Raw genomic sequence first — 25,468 nt, 5'->3', positions numbered from 1 at the left:
CATGAGCTGTGGGTGCTAGCAGATGATCATTTCCTCTTGTGTGCTGCTTGCATATTATTAGTTCACCACCACTTTTTATATCAAGAACTAGTTTGCCAAGGAGCTGTACCTTCATTAAGGCCAGTTCTAGACCTAAGCTATCCCGTCGCCGCCATACGACCTGTACGAGTTGGGGCAACATAAAACCCATTTTAAAAATGTTTTTAAGAGTAATAGTCAAACAGATTGAACCCTTAGGTCGGAATTAAATTCCACAACAGGTTGTCCGTGAGTGGAATTTAATATATTAAATGGTCAGAGATCCAGCGTCACCAGCACACGTAGTAATAAAAACCTCAACAGATGACAGTAATTGACACTCACTGGTCTGGCTGAAAGGGGATTCCTCGAATCGAGTTGCGTTATCTTCCTTCTAGTTTTTTACAAACTGTATGAGGCTATCGTGTTCAGTCAAGCGTGCATCACGAGTTCTGGCGCCGGCTTTTTGCGATTTATATAGCCATTTTGCAACATACTTAGTAAAAACAGAGTCAGTGAGCCTTCAATTTTGGACTCTATGGATGCAGATGAAAGTTATTTTCATTTGAAGTCAAAAGACAGAAATTCAAGTAGCGAGTCTTCTCAGTGCAAGAGCGACTCAAGTGACCCAGAGAACGGAAGAGCTGACGAAAGGGTTCACATGAGTAACTTAGACCTGGGATCTTGAAAAACCATTCTGATATATAATTTATCAAGAACCAATTTTACATTCTTATTTTGGCATGGTGACCGAGCCTACAGAGTACTTTTCACTATATTTTGATACCAAAATTTTGACAAAATCCAACAGGACACAATAATTCAGGGAAACAAATGAAAACAATAGGCAATAACTCAAACCAGAAGACGTAGAATCAATGATTGGTCATCTCCAACACTATCTGCTATAAGGGCTTTGATTGGCGTTGTAACTTATTGGTGGAATGACTTATGCCCTTTTTTGCACTAACATGCTGCCGTGAAAAAATCTAATAATATCCTACAGACCTCTGCAATGGAGTACGTCCAATATGCAAGGTAAATAATATGCGTGTTTATAGCAAGTGTTCGACAATTCTGAACGAGTTTTAATTTGCCGTATTTTCGATCCACGTACAGACATAAAATGCTTCCGCCTGCGTAGGGATAAACGTCAATATGAATAAAAGACACAAGACTTTTCTTAATTTTGATATTAAGAAATGTTGTGCTGAAAGTGTTTGTAATGTAACAAATAATGATAATAATAATGCACAAAGCGGAAGGCCTCCGCGTCTGCCACGTTGTAAGTCATGGGGAGACACAGCAGAGCATGGACTGCTGGGCTATTGGCCGCCGCCTATGCATTCTCTCAGGAAGGAGGAGCCTGTAGTGGGATGTGCCGGTCTCCCTCTAGTGCCTCTCTAGCTGCTAGCGATGACCAGAAAGTATGGAATTATTGAACCGAGAGGATTCCGTCTCCAGAGGGTTCTAGTGTTCGATGTATCTCGAAGGGCCATCTGACTATATCAGACACGTGAGGCTTGCCAGCAGGAGTTCAGTTCAGTCCAGTTGGAGTGGAGAGTTCAGTATGCTCAGCCAGTATGAGAGAGAGTGAGAGAGCCACTGTGGACGCTGACAGCCTGACATTGAGGGACAGTCTGTGGAGTGTTCTGTCCGTGGAACCGAGTGCTCATTCTGCCTCTCGGTCATCGTGGCGTTGTCTCTCGGGTCAGCTGCTGTGAGTCAACATTGTGTTCTGGTGCAGCGTGGGAGAGACTGACTGAGTATCGGCATGGCACAGTGAACGAAGGAGCGAGCAGACAGCGTGTCGTATCAAATTGTGAGACTGTCATGTGCAGGCTGTGATAGTGTGAATTAGTGTGAGTGAACATTGAGAACACAGAGAGCGCGCTAACTAGTGTGGGTGTAAGTTGTGGTCCTGGTGTGTGATAGTGCATGAGATTAAGAAGATAGTTAATAAATTTTAGAAGTTAAGCAATACCAGCTTCTGTGTTCATTCATCTACCCCACCAACACATTACAACAACAACAACAACAACAACAACAACATTTTTTTTCCCTCTGCGTTTCTCCCTCCTGGTGGCGGAGTCCCCTCCATGGATCTGCTGTCTCCATTTAGTTACTGTATGTTCTGGGCCATATCAGGCTGAAGAGTGACGCTCTTGAGATCTTTGTGAAGAGAACTGATCCATCACTGTTTTGGTCGTCCTTTTGGTCTCCTAACAAGGACTTCAAACATGTAACATATAAGCAAATTTTGTCTTGTATCGGTGCAACGCCAAATCTCTCCTTGATTGATTCACTGGAGATGTGACAGAGTTTAGTAACGCCAGCTGTCCATCTGAGCATCTTCGCCTCCACGACACCCAGTCTCACTCGTAATCAGTCAACATTTGCTATTTGCTTTACGTCATACCGACACAGATGGGTCTTATGGCGACAATGGGATAGGAAAGATCTAGGAAGTGGAAGGAAGCAGCCAAGGCCTTAATTAAGGTACAGCCCCGGCATTTACCTGGTGTGAAAATTACACAAAAAGAACTTCACTGTAAAGCCCGTATTGACGTAAGTATACTTTGAAGGTTGAGTCAAATGTTCCACCTTTTTTTTTTTTTACCACATTGTAATAATTATTCATTTTCTTTTATGGTTAACTCTCGCGGATTATATTAAACCTGGTCTGTATAGCGGGCCCTTTACTGCACATTCCACACACGTTATTACGTTCAAATATTCCACCTAACGTCTCAGTAAGAAATGTCGACATCATGCCAATAAGACGACCTTAACATCTGCTCACTGGATTCCTTACACATCATTTTTATGCTACTGGATTTAACGTTGTGCACCACATTATCAAGCTTTCACCGACACAACAGAATATTGTATGTCAACACAGCACCTTCCAAAAGAAGAATTTTAACGCCAAGTTTTACTGAATCATCCCATATGGACAATTTTAAATTTAATGACAACAATATATTTTTAAGTGTTGGTGCTCTGAACAATCCTGAACACTCTTCACCATTTTAATTGACGTATTCAACTACCCGAATTATTTTAATGTGTTGCTTTGTCCTTGTTGCTTTCTCTTAAAGACTCTTGCGGCTGATGATGTCTACAAGTTAGACGAAACATGTCCCGTCATATTAAAAAAAATGATTTGTAAATAATTAGATAATAAAGAATCTTCGTATTGTAAAGGTGGAACATTTGACTCAACCTTCAAAGTATGGTGTGAAAATGGGAAACCATGGAAAACCATCTTCAGGGCTGCCGGCAGTGGGGCACGAACCCACTATCTCCCGGTTACTGGATACTGGCCACACTTAAGTGACTGCAGCTATCGAGCTCGGTATCAACATTTGCAACCATATGGTGCAACAGATCATATGATAGTACGATAGACTTTTTATTTGAGATTATCGTTCATCCTCCAGTCAAAATAATAATAATAATTTTTAAAAATGAAAAACTTTTAAATAAAAAAATGACAAAATAGTTTTTCTAAAAAGAAAACTATCGGTAGACACGAGCTTTCCCACTGAAACGCATTATTTTTCAGAATTCGATATGATCCTCTGTGTGTACACAGCACCACCACGGTTACAGTTGTTGTAGTTTCTAATAACCATGACTGAGTGCTTCAAAATAAGCCCAAGTTTGGTGCTGTACTTTTATCCTGGGCTGAGAAAGAGTTGCTTTAGAAAAATGATAAGAACGTTTTTGAGGGTGGTTGAAAAAAATTGTAACTCGAGTATTACACTACAAATACATGTGGTTATAACATATAAAAATTTCATTAGAATCAGACAAGTCGTTCTCCTTGTATATATTCCTAAGTGAGCGCTTCGTAGAGAAAAAGCCAAAAACCCGGGCAATATTTATTACAACCACAAATAAAAAATATTTAATGAATGTCGAAAACAATGCATCTTATATACGCTAATGTAGAATTAACCAAGGACAATATTGGTATAACTCGAATTTCAATAGGCCTATTGGTTCGTTTGTAATTAAAGCCTAAACTCGAGTGTCCATAATAAAAAATCCGACAGTAGAACTCCTCCCGCAGCTCAGAGATGGCCGGGCATTTAAATCACTGCGCATAGGGGTTAATTGTATGAAATTTTAAAGAACTCGCTCAGTGACAAATATATACAGGGCGGTCAGAAACAACGTGAACCGGGTATATGAGAGAACATTCGTCATACTGAAGAGTAATTTGAAAAAAATTACATCGGTATCTGCGTCGTCGTTTTATCAGATGCTGAAATTAGCCAATCAGATCGCTTTGCAGGCGACTTCAGATGGGCTTTGTGAGGCGGTGTTGCTAAATCTGCACGTGGCTTATGAGCGGCTTGAGAGCGCCAATAAAAGAAATAAACTTTTCCCAGGGGAGGACTTGAACAAGGCTCGGCCCATAGCAAGTACGCTACGGTGGCATTGGCTGAAACCCAGGGTGTGTTAGTGTTTGATGCTCATTTCCCGGCACAGCTCTCAATACCAATGTAAATGGTCCTTTATTGGACATTATAAATTTTCCAGCTAACTCAATCCTCGTTGCTAGAGTTTTGCCCCCGTGTGCTAAGTTAGGTTCAACAGTTGGTAAATAGCACACCCACCAAGACGCATGGCTAGTGCATACCGCAGAGGCAACTGCGTAGGCTACTCGGAGCCACCGACAGTACCAATGCACTATGAGAGATTTATACCTGTGAACTTTCAAAAAAGAGAAATCCAGAAGATCCTAAAGCGGAAAGTTTTTTTTAACACATCCATGCGTCGCAAAGTCTTGAGACATAATGAAAAAGGACAGCAAGGGTTGAGATTATAAACAATACTAATACAAGTCAAATGTATGTTATGATCACCGCTGAAATTTACTTACACCAAGTTACATCTTGATGAGTGCTCATCTGTTTCCACTTAACATTGGGAACACTTTCCGTGATTGAATAAAACAAGGAAATTAAGCAGAATATGCCTCCCTAAAAGACTGATGATATCCTTTCTTAGTTTAACTCATTACGAACACCACTAAAGATACTAAATCGCTTACAAACTCATCACACAATTCCACGAGTTTCAGAACAACCGCCAATGTTACTCACACCCACACACAAACAAAGCCTTTCCCAACTGCTACGAAGCACGACGCAGTTACTAAAGTTGTTATATATAAATTCACAGCCTGCTGCCTTTCCACGGATTTCTTTTCTTCAAAATCACAGCCTGCTACTTGTTTGGAAGCATCTCGATGAATGAAATAGCAGTTGAGCTCGAACAGGTGACAAAAGCACGGTGATAATCGATAATGTAATTCTCGATATATTTACCGGTTGAATTTCAAACACTACATCTCGTATTACCAGCTACTATCGAATTGACCACAGAAAGCGAAACCAAGTGCGGATATTCAAAATCCGTACATTTTACGGAAAAACCAGAATTGGCAGGTATGTAATACCAATATAAATGGTCCATTATTGGACATTATGAATTTTAAAAAAATTAAATTTAAATTTATAAATCAGACAGTCTCTCATAGTGCATTGGCACTGCCGGTGGCTCCGAGAAGCCTATGCAGTGGCCTCCGTGGTCTGCACTAGCCATGCGTCTTGGTACGTGTGCTATTTACCAACTGATGAGCCTAACTTAGCACACGGGGGTGAAATGCTGGCAGCCAGCAAGGAGTTAGCTGGAAAATTTATAATGTCCAATAACGGACCATTTATATTGCTATTATAAATTTACTCATTCGGGACAAAGAATTCAGGTTCCCCATGGGAATCAACATCTATATCTACACTACCGGTCAAAAGTTTTCCATCACCTATGCACAAAACTAGATACTTTATTTCAATGTACAATTTCAATTTAGTAAAAACTAAATAGACCAACAAAATATATATTTTCTCTCTCTATCATTAAGTATGGTTTATATTTTAGCCTCTTCAAAGTATCCATCCTTTGCCCTCCGAACAGCTGCACCAACTCTGGGCATTCTGGAAATAAGATTTTGTAGTCTGTGTAGATATTGCAGTCCAACAGCTCTGTAAATTATTCCATAGCTCTTCAACATTAGTTGACCTCAGTTTTTGGACCTCTCTGTCAAGTTCATCCCATAACAGTTCAATGGGATTTAAGTCTGGTGACTGACTTGACCAAATCATATTTTTCAGTTCCCCACATTTCTCTTTTCTATTGACATACCCTCTACACAATTTAGGGCCGGTTCCACCACCTACTGGTAAAGTAGCACGTAATTTGCCCTCCGCTAAAAGGAAGTTTCCGTTCGACCACCCCCAGGTAGCGCTATCGGCAGTATAAATCGTAGTTACCCGGTGCGTGATTTATCTGCAACTCTCCGAGGGCCCGATAAGACTACCTTACATGTTATAATTCTCATGTTTTACTTTACCTGCCGGGTAAATTTTGAGAGTTGAACATTATTAGCTGTATTTCTGGTGACATACAACTTAAATTAGCTTAGTATACTGAAAAAAGCATGATACTGTAACAGTGGCCGATACTGTATTGCAGGATCTTGAACATTAATGCTTCCCTTGTGTTGCAACGGTCACACCAGCCTCTCGCATCGGTAGCTTATGGAACACACTTTATAAGTCAAGCTTTCGCAAAGAAACTTTAAAAGGATATAAAATCAAAATCTATTTGGAAATCATTTCAAATGGACTTTAATTTTCTACTTTTTCAGTTTTCAGACACGAGGTATAACTTAATGTATGTATCCTAACTATTCAAGTGTTCTCGTAGCGTAATGGCTAACATGCTCACTTCGTAATACGAGGTATGCAGGTTCGAGTCTTTATTATGACGAATCTTTTTTATTTCCATTATTAGCGTTGTGTTAATCTGTATGCCTCTGATCATACGTTCTTTTGTTAATAATATATTTCATTGAAATATTTAATTACAATATTATGTCTACTAGGAAATTGCTTTATATGTATGCTACTTATAGAAAGTGATGTTATGATTAATAGCACATAGGACTGTCGGCCAGGTAGCAGATTCCCTATTAGTTGTTTACATAATCTTCTTGTAAATTATTTTGAAGAAATTGGAAACTATTCCATTCCTGAATTCCTCTTCCTATGAATGGATATTTATCCCGATTAGTTCTTTACATTTATAGTTAAAACATTAGAATGAAATGCTTTATCAATAAATGGAAGCGTGTGGAACTGAACGAGGTCACACAACTAGTTGCAAATAAAGCATCATGGAGATATTTAATCAATTCACAGAAGCCTGCAGATAGAATGCTCAAAGGCAATAAGTCCGTAAAGAAGATGCGTGTATATAGGCATACGTAAATGGAAGCGCGTAAAAGAGAGTTAAGAACAACGGCAGGGAACAAAAATACAATTTAAAATGTAAATTAGAAATACGATGAAAACCTGTGTACCTTCTATTATGGAGCGACCGACTTGACCAATCTACTACGAGAATACTTTTCAAAAACGCTGCCTCACATGACAGGTTATAACGGGCGTAAGAAAATGTAATCTCAAGATTTTAATCCCAATTAGGTATTGATATTGAAGATCATAGATTAAAATCACGAAAGCCTGACATAAATCGTTGTCCATACCTCTTAAGACTCCCCTTATTAGGCTTCTTGGTGATAATCAGCAAACGCAAGCACAGGGAAATAAGACAATCGAAATGAGTTTCATGCATCTGACGATATATTGCACCACACTCGAAAGCGAGAAGTCGCTGAAAATCAGTCTAGCCAACTTCGTATATCGGTGTCTAGCTCCGGGTAGCTACCTAGCGCTTGCGCGGAGGTGGTTGGATGCAAGCCAAAGTACCAGCCGATTTACACCTCCAGGTAGTTTACCTCCTGGGCAGCTGCCAGTCACTTTACCAGCAGATGATAGAACCGGCCCTTAGAAGAATGTTTGGGGTCATTGTCCTGCTGCAGAACAAACCCATGACCAATAAGCCTCCTGCCAGATGGAACTGCATTGTTGATCAGTATCCTGTGATATCCTTCCTTCTTTAATGTTCCATTAATTCACAATAGATCACCAACTTTATTACCAGCATAACATCCCCACACCATAACTGACCCTCCACCATGCTTCACCGTAGGTGTCACGCACTGACTCCTCATACATTCTCCACAAAGTCGACGAACAAACATTCGACGATGGCTCCCAAATACTTCAAAGTTCGATTCACTCATGAATAACACCTTGGACCATTGCTGCACGCTCCAATTTTTATGTTGCTGTGCCCATTGCATTCTTTGCACCTTATTTTGTGTCCGTAATAACGGTTTTCTGGCCGTTATGCACCCCTTTAAAGCTAGTTCACGAAGACGACGTTGCACTGTTGAGAAAGAGATTGGAGCAGCTCGCATATTATTGACTTCCTCGCGAATTTCAGGTGCCGTACGAGTCCTCTGACATTTACTCTGTACACATATGAACTGATCTTCCCTGAATGTTGTTACACACTGCGAACACTTGCACTGGCACCAGTTTGCTTGAACCGCTGCAACGTATATACCACTGTAGACTGGGCTACGCCAACTTTTGTTGCTATTGTCCTACTAGAATACCCTTCGTGATGCAGAGCTACAATTACAGCACGTTTTTCAGTTCCAATCTCCTGCTTCCGTCCCATTTGGAGGTAATATGGTATGCACCTGATCAGATACACAAACACACAGCTAGCTGCACAGTGTACTGAAAACTAATGTGAACTGCTTGCTACACAGACAGCTGAAGGAATGAGGCCTATTCGAGTGGACACATCTTGGGTAAAGACACGTCAGTGTTGTGGTTACTCATCAGCGACCCTCCATGCGGAGAACCGGTCAAATATACAACCGAGTCGTTCCCGTCTTTATATGTTTATGCTTGTTTTATTATCAGAACAGGGCTATGATAGGTTATTTAAAACTACATTTCTGTTTTAACCACAAATCCATAGTTGTGATAGGTGATCGAAAACTGTTGACCGGTAGTGTATATCATGGCTCTCAAGCCTGACCAAGTCAGTGCAGATTTAGCAACACCGCCTTGCAAAAGCCATTTGAATTCACCCGCGAAGCAATTTGATTGGCGCAGCTGTTAAATGACAACGGCATGGGATATCAACGTAATATTTTCAAATGACTTATTAGTATGACCGGCTCTCTATGGCTTTTGGTGCCGGGAGTATCCGAGGACAAGTTCGGCTCACCAGATGCAGGTCTTTTGATCTGACACTCGTAGGCGGACTGCGTGTCGTGATGTGGATGAAATTATGATTAAGACGACACATACACCCAGCCCCCATGGCAGCGGAATTAACCAATTGTGGTTAAAATTCCCAACCCTGCCAGGAATCGAACCCGGGACCCCTGTGACCGAAGGCCAGCACACTAACCATTCAGCCATGGAAGCGGACACCAGTGCTCTAACGCTCATATACTCAGTTCACATTGTTTCTGACCATCCAATAAGTGAAACGAAGGAGTCACCAGTTGCTAACGTTATACCTACCTGTCATTAATGGAGGTGGCTTTCCGATAATCTGTATCATATCTTGCAAGTTCATGCTCGATTGCTGTCAACAAGAACTGAAGGTCATTCTCAAGAATATTTTGAAAGCCTGCTGCATCATGAATTAAAATTCTGACATGAGTGTTCTCTCCAAACTTAATTCTAAATGCCTTTCCAATCATTTTCTTTGCCACGCTTTGTGTCTGCGCTTTTGTCCAATAGTGCTCACTAAAATAATGAAAGCAAAAGCTGTATTTTCTTTTTCCTGACCCTATTCATCGTAATCTCACAAGCAGCTTTTTTGGTGCGGATATAAGGTTGAACAGAAGAGGCTGTTGATGCTGTTGAAATGGGAGACCCAATTTTGAGGTCAGAGTTTGACAGAGCTGTGGGAGACATAAATAGGAACAAAGCACCTGGAATTGATGACATTCCCTCTGAATTACTGACTGCCATACAAGAAACCAGCATGGCAAGGTTATTCCATTTAGTGACTAAGATGTACGAGACAGGAGAAGAGCCATCTGATTCTCGGCAGAATGCTGTTATACCTGTTCCCAAGAAAGCTGGTACTGACATGTGTGAAAAATATCGCACCATTCGTTTAGTATCTCATGCCTGCAAAATTTTAACACGCATTACTTACAGAGGAATGGAAAGACAAGTTGAAGCTGAGTTGGGGGAATATCAATTTGGCTTCAGAAGAGCACACCGAGCTTGATTGCTGCAGCCGCTTAAGTGCGGCCGGTATCTAGTATTTAGGAGATAGTGGGTTCGAACCCCACTGTCGGCAGCCATGAAGATGAATTCCGTGGTTTCCCATTTTCACACCAGGCCGCTTTCTTCTCATTCCTAGCCCTTTCCTGTCCCATCGTCGCCATAAGACCTGACTGTGTCGGCGCAACATAAAGCAACTTGCAAAATTGCTTCAGAAGAAATGTAAGAACACGTGAAGCAATCCTGACTTTACATCTGATCTCAGAGGATTGTATTAAGAAAGACAAGCCGTCGTACATGATGTTCGTAGATCTCTAAAAGGCATTTGATAATGTTGATTGGACCAAGCTTTTTAAGATTCTGAAGGTGATTGGGATCAGATACCGAGAACGAAGAATTATCTACAATCTGTATAAAAATCAGTCTGCAGTGATAAGAACTGAGGGCTTTGAAAAGGAAGCAGGAATCCAGAAAGGAGTCAGGCAAGGCTGCAGTTTGTCCCCTCTCCTTTTCAATGTTTACATAGAACAGGCAGTAAAGGAAATCAAAGAGGAATTTCGAAAGTGAATAAAAATCCAAGGAGAAGAAATCAAAACCTTGAGATTTGCCGATGATATTGTTATTTTATCTGAGACTGCAGATCTTGAGAAGTTGCTGAATGGTATGGATAAAGTCTTGGGTAAGGAGTACAAGATGAAAATAAGTAAGTCCAAAACTGAATGGTATGGATGAAGTCTTGGGTAAGGAGTACAAGATGAAAATAAATGGTACAAGATGAAAATAAGTAAGTCCAAAACAAAAGTAATGGAGTGCAGTCAAACGAAGGGAAGCCATTAGTAACCTATAATCAGTGAAATAAAATCACCAGTTCATTAAACAATTTTGCCATCAAAGTATAAGAGGCTTGGTATTCTTTAATTTTGAAAATAATAACAATATGCCTGGTAAGTATCGCATCTACAATCTAACAATATGCCAATTAGGCCTATGTTATAGGATCCTAAATTTTGTTCAAAACAAAAGTTTTATAATTTGCAGGGAAACCTCTATCTGACATGAAAATATCTAAAATCTTGCAGTATTAAAACAATTGTGTTACAAGTCCACCACATTTCCAAGGACTCCTGAAGTTTATACATTTTAGAAGGCTACAGTACTCTCTCTGTACACCCTCTCCAACTGTCAGTCAGTAGTGCATTCAAGGTGCATTCAAGCCGTAGCCTACGCCAAAAATTTCTAGGCCTATTTACTGAAGACAAAAACAATGTCGTACAAATTTTTCAAAGATTTGAGAACTCTCAAAGACTGCCAAATAAGAAAATGAATATCAATAAAATGTTCTCCAAAATAAACCATGTACCATTCGCGATTGCAAGCACAAGCTCAAATCTCAAGAGAAATGTACCCTACTACCCACTTAATAACACTTTTGACATGTTTAAAAAAAAATCATACATTTGAAGCTGGTACTTACACAAAATGATAGATGTAGTACTCAACCACTTACTGTTATTTTATAACAGATGAAAGTGTGCAACTCATTCAACGTCCTGGCAGATAAAATTGAAAGAAACACTTCAGGCCAAATCTTCTACTATATGCATTGCATCATTGGCGAGATTTCAGAAAAGCAACAGATATAGCTGATGAGCAGGTATGCTGACTCATACCATAGAAATATCCACGCTGCTTAAAATTACGTAATGGTTCATACCACACAATTAACTTACATAATTCACTAATTGTTGCACATTTTCACATCGGTGTCAAACACGAGTACAGGAACACACGACATTTATCACACTAACCACAGATACCGGCAGTCATACAAGCAGGCAAAACGTAGCAGTTAAAATAATAGTAACTAATACAGTTATTTCAAACATACTTACGAGAATGTCCGTACTCTTATTGAAGAATACGCTGCACACTTTAATTTCACACCGAATGCACATCAATATGACACTAACCCTAAACAAAAAAAGTTTATCTATTTCATAGGGCGTTCGCACGAAATAACACACAGGAAGTAGAAACAGTGGTATGGTTCAATATTCTCGATAACAGAGTCGGCTGCCACCTCTTAATCGATGTATAAGCATATCGATATTAGTTGTTCGTGTATGATTCGATTCAAGATACTTATTTCGATTCGAAGACTTTCAGCCAAGACCGTCTGCACTACTACTGGAGATGGTCTTGCTTTTAGATTTTCCTTACCTCACTTCATTCCCGCCTCTATCCCTGGATTATCCATACGCGTTGAAGTCGCTACAACTGAAATGCTTCAAATTGAAATTTTCAGCATTGCATTCACAGATGCGGGTGTAGGAAATTTGTTAACATGTTGAGCATTCTTCTGTACTTACGCCAGAATTAAGACAAGCAGGGGCGTAGCCAAGAGGGGAGGTACTGGGGGTTAGAACATCCACCCCACTGGAATATTTACAAAATAAACAGAAACTAACAATAAACAAATGAAAATCGATCCAATGTGATGGCTCCTTTGAACATTCACAGAGACAAAATTGTAAAACCAACAGATCTCTTGAATCTAATTTCTAAGAAGCCTCGGAAGTTGTACTTTATATTGTAATCTGAACATACCATTCGCAGTAACACGATTCACATTGCCATTGATGCTTTCACTGCCCGTACTTATAGACATGATACTGTATAGGCTTTTGGGCTTACGCTATATCAAGAAAATAAGGTGAAATTCATAACGTTTCGCAGAGAACTGTGCTCTGCGACATCAGAAGAAATCTCGACTGTCCAGGAGAAAGGCTTCTTAGGTTGAAGGGTTATAGTTGACAACTTGATGACGAAATACCGAGAGTCCATGACGTACGATTCAGTACGTCCTATGTGTGGCTGAAGCAATTTGCTTAGGAATTTAGTCAGAGCATACGTAGGAGAACCTATCGCACTAACAATAGGTCTGAGGGGAACATCTTTTCACAGATCTTAGGCAGTCCATATTATCTAGGTGGCACTGCATCCCCCGGGGACAGATGTTTAGCCTCCTCTTTTGGAATTGAAGATTGCCTTAAGAGCTTCACGGTGGCGTTGGACACACGAATGGTGGGGTCACATGAGCTCAGTTTGTAAACAGGCTCTGACAATATAGCCGAGATCTTATTCTTATACTCGTCAGTGTCCATAACCACTGTCGCATTACCTTTATCAGCGAAGAGAATGGTCAGTTCAGAATCATCTCTAAGTTCCTTCAGAGCTCTTCTTTCGCCTCATGTGAAATTGGGCGCGGGTACAACAGCGGACCTTATGAGTCTCACACATTTCTGTCATAACTCCTCAGCCTCATCCGTAGGTAGTTTGTGGATGGCTGCCTCAACGGAAGTAATTAACTCCTCAGCGAAATTAGGACCTCTAGCTAGAACTGCCGTTTGGTTCTCGTCCAAGGATTTCGTGGAAAGATTCACGACAGTTTTACTAGCATCCGGGTTCGTGCAAGAGACCGCCTGTTTCTGACCTAGATGGAGGAACTTTGATTTCCGTCTGAATGACACCTGGTTGAATTTTCGTTCAGCCTGTATAGCAGTAATGCGACCGAAAGTCAACCACAATTCCCACGAGAGAGTGTTGCTTGACAGCAGGGTAACCGAAACAATTCTCGGGAGACTGAATCCAGTTCCTCACGAGTGTGCTGCACTCTCTCGATCACAAGAGCCTTGCTGGCGCTTTCATTTATTCTCCTGGCCTTCGGTGTATTTAACGTGTGCTTCAGCTTCACATAGTTCCCACTCAGGAGTTAATTACTTCCGCTGAGGCAGCCATCCACAAACTACCTACGGATAAGGCTGAGGAGTTAAGACAGAAATGTGTGAAACTCGTAAGGTCCGCTGTTGTATCCGCGCCCAATTTAACAAGAGGCAAAAGGAGAGATCTGAAAGAACTTAGAGATGATTCTGAACTTACAATTCTCTCAGCTGATAGGGGTATAGTTGAGGACAAATCATGACGACCTCAGTTCCTAGAAGCGAGCTGGAAGCCAGCTGTAAATCCCACCCTGCACCCTGCTGAGTTAATGAGCTCTAAGTGATCCTTGTTTGTTTTGGAGAGGCTACCAAACCACTTTCTTCCTCACTCTCTGTAGCATTTACCCTTTCTTCGTGTAGAGTGCAGTAGCCGATTTGGCGTCTATGGCTGCAACAGAGGTAGTAAATCCTATTAGTCACTAATAGACACCGAGCTGCCGCTGGAAAGTAGTGGTGTGAGGCGAGGTCGTTATGATTTGTCCCCAACTATAATGTGACAGTGGTTATGGACACTGACGAGTATAAGAATAAGATCTCGGCTATATTGTCAGAGCCTGTTTACAAACTGAGCTCATGCGACCCCACCGTTCGTGTGTCCAACGCCACCGTGAAGCTCTTAAGGAAATCTTCAATTCCAAAAGAGGGGGCTAAACATCTGTCCCCGGGGAATGCAGTGCCACCTAGATTATATAGACTGCCTACGATCTGTAAAAAAAGATGTTTCCCTCAGAGCTATTGTTAGTGCGATAGGTTCTCCTACGTATGCTCTGGCTCAATACCTAAGCAAATTGCTTCAGCCACACATAGGACGTACTGAATCACACGTCAGGGCCTCTCGGTATTTCGTCATCAAGCTGTCAACCATAACCCTTCAACCTGGAAGCCTTTCTCGTGGACAGTCGAGATTTCTTCTGATGACGCAGAGCACAGTTCTCTGCGAAACGTAAAGAATGTCACCTCATTTTCTTGACACGCCATAACCCCAAAAGCCTATACAGTATCATGTCTACAAGTACGAGCCGTGAAAGCATCAATGGCGTCATTAAAAACCTCTATGGGGAGGATACTTTTAAGAAGGCTTCAAAATACAGCAAATTAAGGGGAAAGAAGTATATTCTTCTTCCCAACTGACTAAAGCTTAAGCACACGTAAAATCACCGAAGGCCATGAGAATATATCAACGCGCTAGCAAGGCTCTTGTGATCGAGAGAGTGCAGCACACTCGTAGGGAACTGGATTCATTCTCCCGAGAATTGTTCCGGTTACACCTGCTGTTAAGCAACACTCTCTCGCGGAATTGTGGTTGACTTTCGATCGCATTACTGCTATACAGGCTGAACGAAAATTCAACCAGGTGTCATTCAGACAGAAATCAAAATTTCCTCCGTCTAGGTCAGAAATAGGCGGTCTCTCACACGAACCCGGATGCTACTAAAACTATCGTGAATCTTTCCAAGAAACCCTTGGACGAGAACCAAACGGCAGTTCTAGCTAGGCGTCTAATATTTTTTTTGAAGTGAGGTGCCGGTTAGATGGCAAGATTGCCGGTAGAGAATGCTTGATCGAGTCCAGGGCCGGAACTTGGAGATTTTTCAGGGGGGAGGCAAAGATATTATTAAGAAGTTTTATTTATGAACAACACATGTATTAATACACTTATACATGACTAATAAAAATAATTTTTTTGTAGTGTAAGTTAATTGTAACTACGCAAAAATTGGTTGCGTATTGTACCTCAAAATTGAATTCTTCGAGCCTTCTTAGCTTCAAATGTACTGATTATATCGTCAAAGTTGATAAGGGATGCTCGTTTCTGTTCAGTTGACATCATACTTAGATTAGAGAGTCTCTCCTGTCCGATTGTACGTCTCATGTAGTTTCTGATGATTTTGAATTTGCTAAAACTTCGTTCTCCAGATGTCACTGTAACTGTCAACGTGAGAAGCATTCTCAGTGCAGTAGTAATGTTAGGGTAGCCTTCCTCTAGTTTATTTTTGTAAATAAGATGTGGCTTCCTTTACATTTTCCTCAACTGATAAAGCCTGGTGCTTGAAACTTTCTATTTCAAATTTAAATTCTTCAATGTTGAGATCAGCAGTGTAGATATTTGCCAATTCTACTGCTTCCATTTTCAAATCTTTTGTTTGCATTTCTTAAATTCGAACTCCATTCAAAAATCCTAACTTGCTGTTTATGTTGTTCAAAGCCTTCAACTTGTCACTGAGTTCCTTAATCATCTGGTCAACAACCTTTAACATAGCTACTTGGTACACATTCTCAGTACTTGTCGGAGCTTCATCGCTACACAGCTCATCAGACATTTTTCTTTTTTCTGAGAACTTAGATGGTAGATCACTCATGCTTGCTAATAATTTACCCTCAGTAATGGCCTCAGATGGAGCAAACTCTCTACAAGACTTCAAGAGAGTTGAAAGTCCTTGAAGGTTCCGGGCAGCCAAATCTACTGTAACATATTTGCTTTACAAAAACTCATTGACATGATCGATCTTTTTGAACAAAGCGTGCCAAAAACATGTGAACACTATGAATTCAAGTTTCCCAGTATTTTTCAAAAGGGATTTGGCCTCGCTCTTAGTTTGAGGTGTTGAGAGATCATGGTTTTTAAGATCCTCTCGAGTCTGCACAACTTTACCGCAACGTTTATACACAGCTTCGACCGCATCTAATCTTGCAGACCATCTTGTATTACTTTCAGGTTTCAATGTCAGTGGCACATATTTTCGAGGAACTTCTCAGCGAGAAGTTGAAACCGCAAAGAAAGAATACATACTGTTCAAAGTTCCGAAAAAATTCTGAGCCTCAATAGTAGCACCGACCGCATTAGCACCAACCAAATTGAGGGAGTGAGCAGCACATGGGACAAACTATGCTAGATCGTTCTCCTGAAGTAGTTTGGACTGAACTCTTTTATACTTCCCGGACATATTTGCCCCATTGTCGTAGGATTGGCCTCTACAGTCCATCTTTGTCTTTGTCTAATTTGTCTAATTTTTTAGAATTTCTTGGCTGAGACCTTCACCTGATTTGTCACTAAATTGGAAAAAATCAATAAAACTTTCTTATACATCCGATGTATTTGTTTTGACGTAACGAACTACTTGAGTCATTTGCTCACTGTGGATGATATCCGGAGTGCAGTCAAATATTAAGGAATAATATTTCGCATCCAAAATGTCTTGTATTATCTTCTGCCTTATGTTATTAGCAATAATATCAAGGAACTCATACTTTATGTGAGAAATACGAGATTTGCCCTTTCTTATGCCGCTCAATATGTTGTAGAAGAGGGACATCGTAATGCGATATAAGTTGTACTGTGTTCAAGAACTTTCCACTGGATGGGTCACTGAAATCACAGTCTTCTTTAGTCCCTCGGAATGAACTCCATTCCTTTGCTAGGAATAGAATAGCATCGATAACGCAGCACAATACCGCCTTCCAGTGAGACTCTTCTTGATGGATCTGGTTTTGGAGCTCTGTATCAAGATTCTAAAGCTTTCCACGAACAAAAGCAAAGTTTGTGGTTGGAGGAATTTTCATGTTCAGGCAATTTTACACTGAGTTTTCTCCAATTAGTAAGTCGTTTTTCTTTAGCTAAGGAAGGCAATTGATTTGATGCTATGTGCGAAAACAGCCTGCAGGGAACACAATATAGAGCTTTCTTACTTTTACTATAGCCTAACGGTGATCTATGTACTTTTTCTCAATTTTTGAGAACTTTATAAAACCAATCTTTGGTTAAGTTACGTCCTTCTCTGCTGCTATTACTTAAATTTGGCTCAATCAGATTTTCAAAGGTCATTTTTGTTATGTAACACCTTCAGGAATCTGAAAAATTATGTGGCCATGAACCAGGATTCCTACAACCAAATGAAAACTTTGACGTTTCTTGAGGGCAAGTTGTAGGGTCTGGACGAGATAATAATTCATCTTCATTCGCTTCACCAGTAGGACTGAGTTTCTTGCAAAGTTCGACATGTTGCGTGCCTTTCTCTCCAGCTTCAACGTCATCTAAAATATTAAAGGACGGGATTAAAATTCAATCAGTAATATAATATATTACAAAACGAAGTATTACAATAATGTCGTAAAATCCGATATGGCACAATTAATTCATCTCTTCCCTAATGTGCGATAATTTAATTATTGAAATAAAAATTAATATTTACTTACCTGATTTTTTATTTTGAGCCTTCGTCTTCATTAACATTAGGTTTTTAAGAAAATGCTTCTAATTTTGGTGTTTTTGACAGCACATCGCTTTCTTTCTTTCTTTCTTCCTTTTTTTCTCTGGCAAGTTTTCTATACTCGGCTCCACTGAGTCGTTTTCTGCATCCATAATTTTGCAACAGATAAATACGCAGCTCAAAGTGTACTAAACAATTCTATTTTCCAACGCTGATAAACGGCAATACGAATAACTAACCAACACTCCGAACACTACTAACTAAATATTAAATGCAATTAAATAAAACAAATGTCGGTTCGTATCAACACACGCAGACAACAGTCTACGCAGGCTGCATAACGACAACGATGTCTGCAGGTGTCTGTTTAGCATAGGGAGAAAGGGGGTGAGGTAGATGAGATGGTCGCGCATCGCGTCAACGTCAGACCGACCCCACTGCCGAGCGCTCAGGCTACTTTATTCACATCAGTAGTAGGCATAACAGTACAAGACTCACTCCAGACCCTTGAATTAGGTTAATTCTCGTGTCGTGTCTTATAATGAAGAAAATAACTTGGTATACAGTGAAATTAAACAATATTAATTGTGGTATTATTATTTTGATAAAATAAATTATTTTTAATAAACTTTTCAAATTTTGCCGGCCCTAAAATTTGCCGCCCGGGGCACGTGCTCCCCCTGCCCCGCCCTAGTTCCGGGCCTGATCGAGTCTCATTCAAATAACTGATTATACCATGGTGTATGTTGTCTAGGTTGTGAAGTTTTGAAGTTATTCCCGTATAGTCTGAAGAGGAGTTAAACTGGATTCTGGGTGTAAGTGTAACGGCTTGTGAAGTGTGTTGAAATCTGTGAAATAAACGGAAAAGTGTGTGAGTGCTATATTGGGATAGTTCATAGTGGAATTACTGTAATCTTCTTCACACTTTCCCTTTAGACTTTAGGAGAGAAGTCCGGCTATGGTGCTTGTATGAGTTGGTTTGACAGTAGCTTTAACTCTGCTTCTCGTATTGTCAGGGGTGTGTGTTGGGAGAGGTGGGGTGGGCGAGGCGTTAAGATCGCTATTGGTGCGAGTGGGGGGAAGGGGTGTGCCCAGGCGAAGTGGCATTGGCTGCTGTTGATATAGGGGTATTAATGCTGGATTTATAGTTGAAGATTTAAAAAATATTACTGTTTATGTTAAGAGATGACAATAAGTTAGGACTTTCTTCCGTGACTGGGCTCTTTGTTTCTACGATTTCATTTAGCTTTTGATTCTTATTGAAGTGTTGGTCTAAAAAGATGTAGGTGTTTTCTAATTCAGTCATTAAGCTACCTTCATCAATAATCTTTACGATATGAAGGTGTGGTCTATAGTAGTGAATCTATGCCCCGTTTCTTTCATATAAATACTCATAGTGGAGCACTCATAGTGTTTGTTGCGCTGGTTTGTTTAGGTCGTTCAGGGGTTAAATTAGTAACAATTTTTAATTTAATTTTGTTTATAATTTTATTAACCGTGTTTGGTTTGTAGACGTTAAGCTTAGCCAGTTATTTAATATAGCCTATTGTAGATCTTTTTTTTGTCTATCGTTGGAAAGAAGAATTTTTTACGCTCTATGGATTAAGCTGTAGAAGATTGCTAATATGTGAGAATGTGGGTGCAAAGATCCTTTTCTTGTAGTCAGAGGGGCAAAGGTGGGTTTTCTATAAATTTGAAATTTGAATTTATTACTGGTTCTATTTATGGTTACATCTAGAATCTCACTTCAAAAAATTAATAGAGATTCTCATTTCTTTAAAAAAGTGATGTTGATCTATAGAAGATTTTGGCTATTCCAAAAACCATATGAGGTGAACGTGTATAGACTTCAATTGCCGTCCCCTTATCGGCATTATGAGAGTTGATATTTTTGTATTATCTCCATTGAATGTGGACATGGGTAGGACGTCACATTAGTACTCTAAGGCAAGATCGGCCAGTTCATTTCCAAATGTACCATATGTTCTTGTACCTTAGTGCAAATTGTTGTAACAATTGTTTTTAAGATTAGACTTAGTACAGTTAACCTCCTGTATAGCTGAAAGGACGCGTAGATTATTTGTTCCTGTTGAAAATATCTTCATTTCTGCTCGCTTACACCGCGTTTAGGACAAAAACTTATACCATTGAAACACCAGCTTCATGACACATCCATTTATTACGAGCTGTTGACTACAACTGACTTTCACACACACACATGGCAATTCAAAAACGTCCAAAGAATAAAACAAACGAAGATAAACCACTTGACTAAATTAATATGAATTACCAACACATAACCTCAAAGTTGTATTCCTAAAATATGTACAAGATATGATACATGACATTTTATTTTTACGAGAAAACCTCAACATTCCAACACTCCCCCTTTTCTCAAAAAAATAAAATACAACACCTCAATCAATTGTCCTCTCATCGCAAATCTATAAGCTTATACAAACTCCTAAGCTTGTTGCTTGATAAATTCTTTGTGAACAAGTCTGCAGCATTTCTCTCTGATGCTACATATACAAACGCAATGAACCCCTTTCTACCAGTTCTCTACATACATGGCACATGATGTCATTATGTTTTGACCTTTCACTCACAAAATCGTTTTTACTCAATTTAATTGCTGCTGCATTGTCAGCAAACACTTTACAAGGTATATCCATAAAGCTTTCCATCCGTAGCTCTCATAGCAAATCTTTCATCCAAGTTACTTCTCGAGATACCTCTGCCATTGCCATGTATTCAGCATCCATGGTAGATCTAGCAATACAACTCTGTTTCTTACTATACCATGATATTCCTCCCCCTGCCACTGTGGTTACATAACCACTCACTGATCTTCTAGACTTAGTACCTCCTTCCAAATCTGCATCACAGAACACTTGTACTGATTCCTCACAATTTTTGAAACACAATTTTAAATCTCTAGTACCACATAGATATCTAATGATATGCTTCACTTCTTTCCAATCTTTAATCTTAGGTTTTTGACAATTTTGACTAACTTTACTTACCGCAAATGCAATGTCAGGTCTAGTATTATTTGACAAATATAGCAAACTTCCTACTGCACTGCGATAAATGGTACAATCAAATTCCTGCTCATCATATTCAGCTGGTGAATACTCACTTGGTAAAACAGTCTTACTCGGTTTACTGTCACTCATGGAAAAATCAGCAAGTAATTTGTCAATGTATAAACTTTGACTCAACATAACCCCTTCTTTTGTCTGTTCTATTTTTATTGACAATAAGTTTATTGTTTTCCCTAGATCGTTAATCTCTAACTCATCTGCCAACCTTATTTTAACCAACTTAACAACCTCTTTTTCACCTATTGCAATAATGTCAACATACAAGCCAATAATACAACACTCCTTTACATACACACATGGTTCTTTGATACATCTCTTAAAATCTAGTCTTCTAATTATAGCATCCACACAAGCATTCTAGTCTTTACTCGAATTAGGTAGTTCCATAGATGCTTTTCTTCAATTTACATACATAGTTTTGGACTTTCTTTCCTACGAACAATTCTGGTTGTTCCATGTATACAGTACAACTGATTTCACTATTTAAGTAAGCACTAGTTACATCTAGTTGTTCTACAGTCCAACCTTTACGTACTGCAATACCTATTTCTTCCTGATCCACCTTCCTATTGAACCACAGTTCATACGGTATCTGAAAATTTATTGCTGAGGATGGGCACCTATTTCTTAAGTACACTGCTGTCATTACCGCTTCTTCCCAGAATTCCTTTGGTAACCCTCACTGGATCAATAGACATCTAACAGTATCAAACATCGTTCTATTCTGCCTCTCTGCTAATCCATTTTGTTGTGGAGTGTACGGTACTGACCTCCTATGAGTAATACCACATTTTTGCAATTGTGCTTGAAACCCGCTACATGTATACTCTGTACCATTGTCAGATTGAACCACCTCAATTCCTACACCATGTAACTTTTCTGCATTTGCCTGATACCTATTAAACACCTCTAATACTTCATCCTTATTTTTCATACATACAGCCACATTAAATCTGGAGTATTCATCAATCATAGTTACGACATGTTGAGCTTTCCCAAGTGATGGTGGACTAATTTTTCCAATTACATCAGTGTGCACAACATCAAGTGGTTTTTCTGCCTTACGCTCACAAGACTTAGGTACTCCCTTGTTACTTAGTTTCCCCTGAAAGCATACAGAACAAGTATTAATATCATTACTCCTTTTCAATTCTAACATAGGCAGTTTAAACAAAGCTTCAGAATGTGCATGCCCGTATCTCTCATGCCACAACCTAACCTGCCCAACACTTTCAAATGCTACATTGTTATTACATTCTTGATCTATCATTTGATCACAGTCACTCACAGCCACAATATCATTTCTCCACTCCATTTGTACTACATACACATCATTCCTCCTGTTTGCAACAAACAATGTTTCATCTTCATTCTTATCTACAACCACTGCTTTCTCACCTGCATATCCTACTTTGAAACCTTTGCTGGTTAACTTACCAACTGATATTAAATTTGCACCTAAGTTTGGTACGTACAACACGTGTGTAAATGTAATTGTCCATCCTGTGGACATTTTTACTTTTACCTTACCTATACCTTTAATATCCAGCTCACTGTTATCTCCTATTTCTACATTCCCAGTTTCATTTGTTAACATGTCTGTAAACATCTCCTTTGTTGGACACATAAGAATAAAACAAACGAAGATAAACCACTTGACTCAATTAATATGAATTACCAACACATAACCTCAAAGTTGTATTCCTAAAATATGTACAAGATATGATACATGACATTTTATTTTTATGAGAAAACCTCAACATTCCAACAGTTCCACTTGACTTCAAATGCCGTCTCGTTATCGGCATTATGAGAATTGGTATCTTTGTCTTATCTCCAATGGATGTGAACATGAATTGGACGTCCCATTAGAACTGTAGGACATGATCGGCCGGTTCACTCCAAATACGACCGTGATGTTCGTGTACATCAGTGATAATTGTTATATATAAAAAAAATAGTTCATGAGAATAGATGTCGTGTAGCGTCCACTCAGATCTCTGACTTGGAGTTTAGAGTTTATGGCTGATGATGCCTGAATGGCAGGCGAAACATGTACCATATGCTTAACCTTTAATGTAATGATTGTATTATAGTCTTAAAGACTTTAATAGTATTGAATAGGTGATTTTCAATAAATTAATTGATAAACATTTAATATATAGAATTTCAATAGGTCAAAATGAAAATAGTCACTTGTAACATACCACTTAGTCGAGCAACTCGTCTTATTTCTCCTATTTCTTCCCAGCCCAAACTTTCCAACAATTTGTACGCTATTCTTTTGTCGGACTTATATGCACCCTCCTTTACATCCTTACTACAACCCCTAAACACCCTCATAACCACGTGCAGAGATCTGTACCCTTTATTTACAATCCCAATTATGTGATTACCCCAATGAAGGTCTTTCCTTATATCAACACCGAGGTGCATGTAGTGATCCCCAAAAGGAACTTTCACCCCCATCAACACAGTAACTAAAGCTTAGGGGACTGTTCCTTTTTGTGAAACCCACAACCTGACTTTGAACCCCGTTTGTCATCATACCATTGCCTGCTGTCCATCTCACAATATTATCGAGGTCATTTTGCAGCTTCTCATAATCTTTTAACTTACTTATTATTCTATACAGAATAACGTCATCCGAAAAACACTTAGCTCTAATTCCACTTCTTTACTCATATCATTTATATATATAAGAAAACATAAAGGTCCAATAATACTGGCTTGAGGAATTCCCCTCTTAATTATTACAGGGTCATTCTGAGATCTGTTTTCTAGAAATATAGCAACCCATTCAGTCACTATTTTGTCTAGTGTAATTGCACTCATTTTTTCCAGTAATCTCAGATGATCCACCCTATCAAATGCTTTAGACAGGTCAATCGCGATACAGTCCATTTGAACTCCTGAATCCAAGATATCTGTTATTTCTTGCTAGATCCTTTCCTAAAACCGAACTGCCTTCTATGCAACCAGTTATTAATTTTGCAAACATGTCTAATATAATCAGAAAGAATGCCTTCCCAAATCTTACATGCAACACATGTCAAACTGGCTGGTCTGTAATTTTCAGCTTTATGTCTATCACCCTTACCTTTATACACAGGTGCTACTTCAGAAACGCTCCATTCATTTGGTATAGTTCCTTCAACCAAACAATAGTCAAATAAGTACTTCACATATGGTAATATATCCCAACCCATTCTCTTTAGTATATCCCCAGAAATCGTATCAATTCCAGCCGCTTTTCTAGTTTTCAACTTTTGTATCTTATTGTAAATGTCATTGTTATCAAATGTAAATTTTCATACTTCCTTAGCATTAGTCTCCTCCTCTATCTGGACATTATCCTTGTAAACAACAATCTTTACAAACTGCTGACTGAATATTTATGCCTTTTGAAGATCCTCACATACACACTCCCCTTGTTCATTAATTATTCCTGGAACGTCCTTCTTGGAACCGGTTTCTTCCTTAAAGTACGTATACATACCCTTCCATTTTTCACTAAAATTTCTATGACTGCCAATTATGCTTGCCATCATGTTATGCTTAGCTGCCTTCTTTGCTAGATTCAATTTCCTAGTAAGTTCCTTCAATTTTGTCCTTACTTCCAGGGCCAATTCTAACGCTATTTCTTTCCAATCTGCACCTCCTTCTTAGTCTCTTTATTTCTCTATTATAATAAGGTTGGTCTTTACCATTCCTTACCACCTTTGAAGGTACATACCTGTTTTCACATTCCTCAGCAATTGCTTTAAACCCATCCCAGCGTCTGTTTACACTTTTATTTACCGTTTTCCACCGATCCTAGTTACTTTTTTAAAAACTGCGTCATGTCTGCTTTATCAGCCATATGGTACTGCCTATAAGTCCTACTTTCAAGACTTTCCCTTGTATCACATTTATTTTTAACTACGACAAAAACAGCTTCATGATCACTAATACCATATATTACTGCGGTTTCTCTATAGAGCTCATCTGGTTTTACCAGCCCCACGTCCAGGATATTCTTCCCTCTAGTTGATTCCATCACTTTCTGAATCAGCTGTCCTTCCCATATTAACTTATTTGGCATTTTTGGTCATGCTTCCTGTCGTTCG

The 25,468-nt window shown here is 39.4% G+C and overlaps 1 protein-coding gene across 4 annotated transcripts in view; it reads right to left on the bottom strand.

The window, feature by feature from the left end:
- The window catches only part of capt (adenylyl cyclase-associated protein 1), an 861,909-nt gene extending 849,597 nt beyond the window's left edge, over positions 1-12,312 (bottom strand). For 2 of the 4 annotated variants that reach the window (XR_011018798.1, XR_011018800.1), the window contains exon 1: positions 11,740-11,925. The gene's annotated coding sequence lies outside the window, so the exon portion shown is untranslated. Of the gene's footprint in view, positions 1-11,739; positions 11,926-12,153 lie in introns of those variants that run through there. The other 2 variants (XR_010861164.2, XR_011018799.1) reach the window with 2 other exon arrangements.
- Positions 12,313-25,468: the final 13,156 nt, after the last annotated feature.

Source organism: Anabrus simplex, chromosome 10 (genome assembly GCF_040414725.1).
Source record: "Anabrus simplex isolate iqAnaSimp1 chromosome 10, ASM4041472v1, whole genome shotgun sequence".
Classification (NCBI taxonomy): Eukaryota; Metazoa; Arthropoda; class Insecta; order Orthoptera; family Tettigoniidae; genus Anabrus; species Anabrus simplex.
This window is presented reverse-complemented; position numbering and strand designations above follow the sequence as displayed.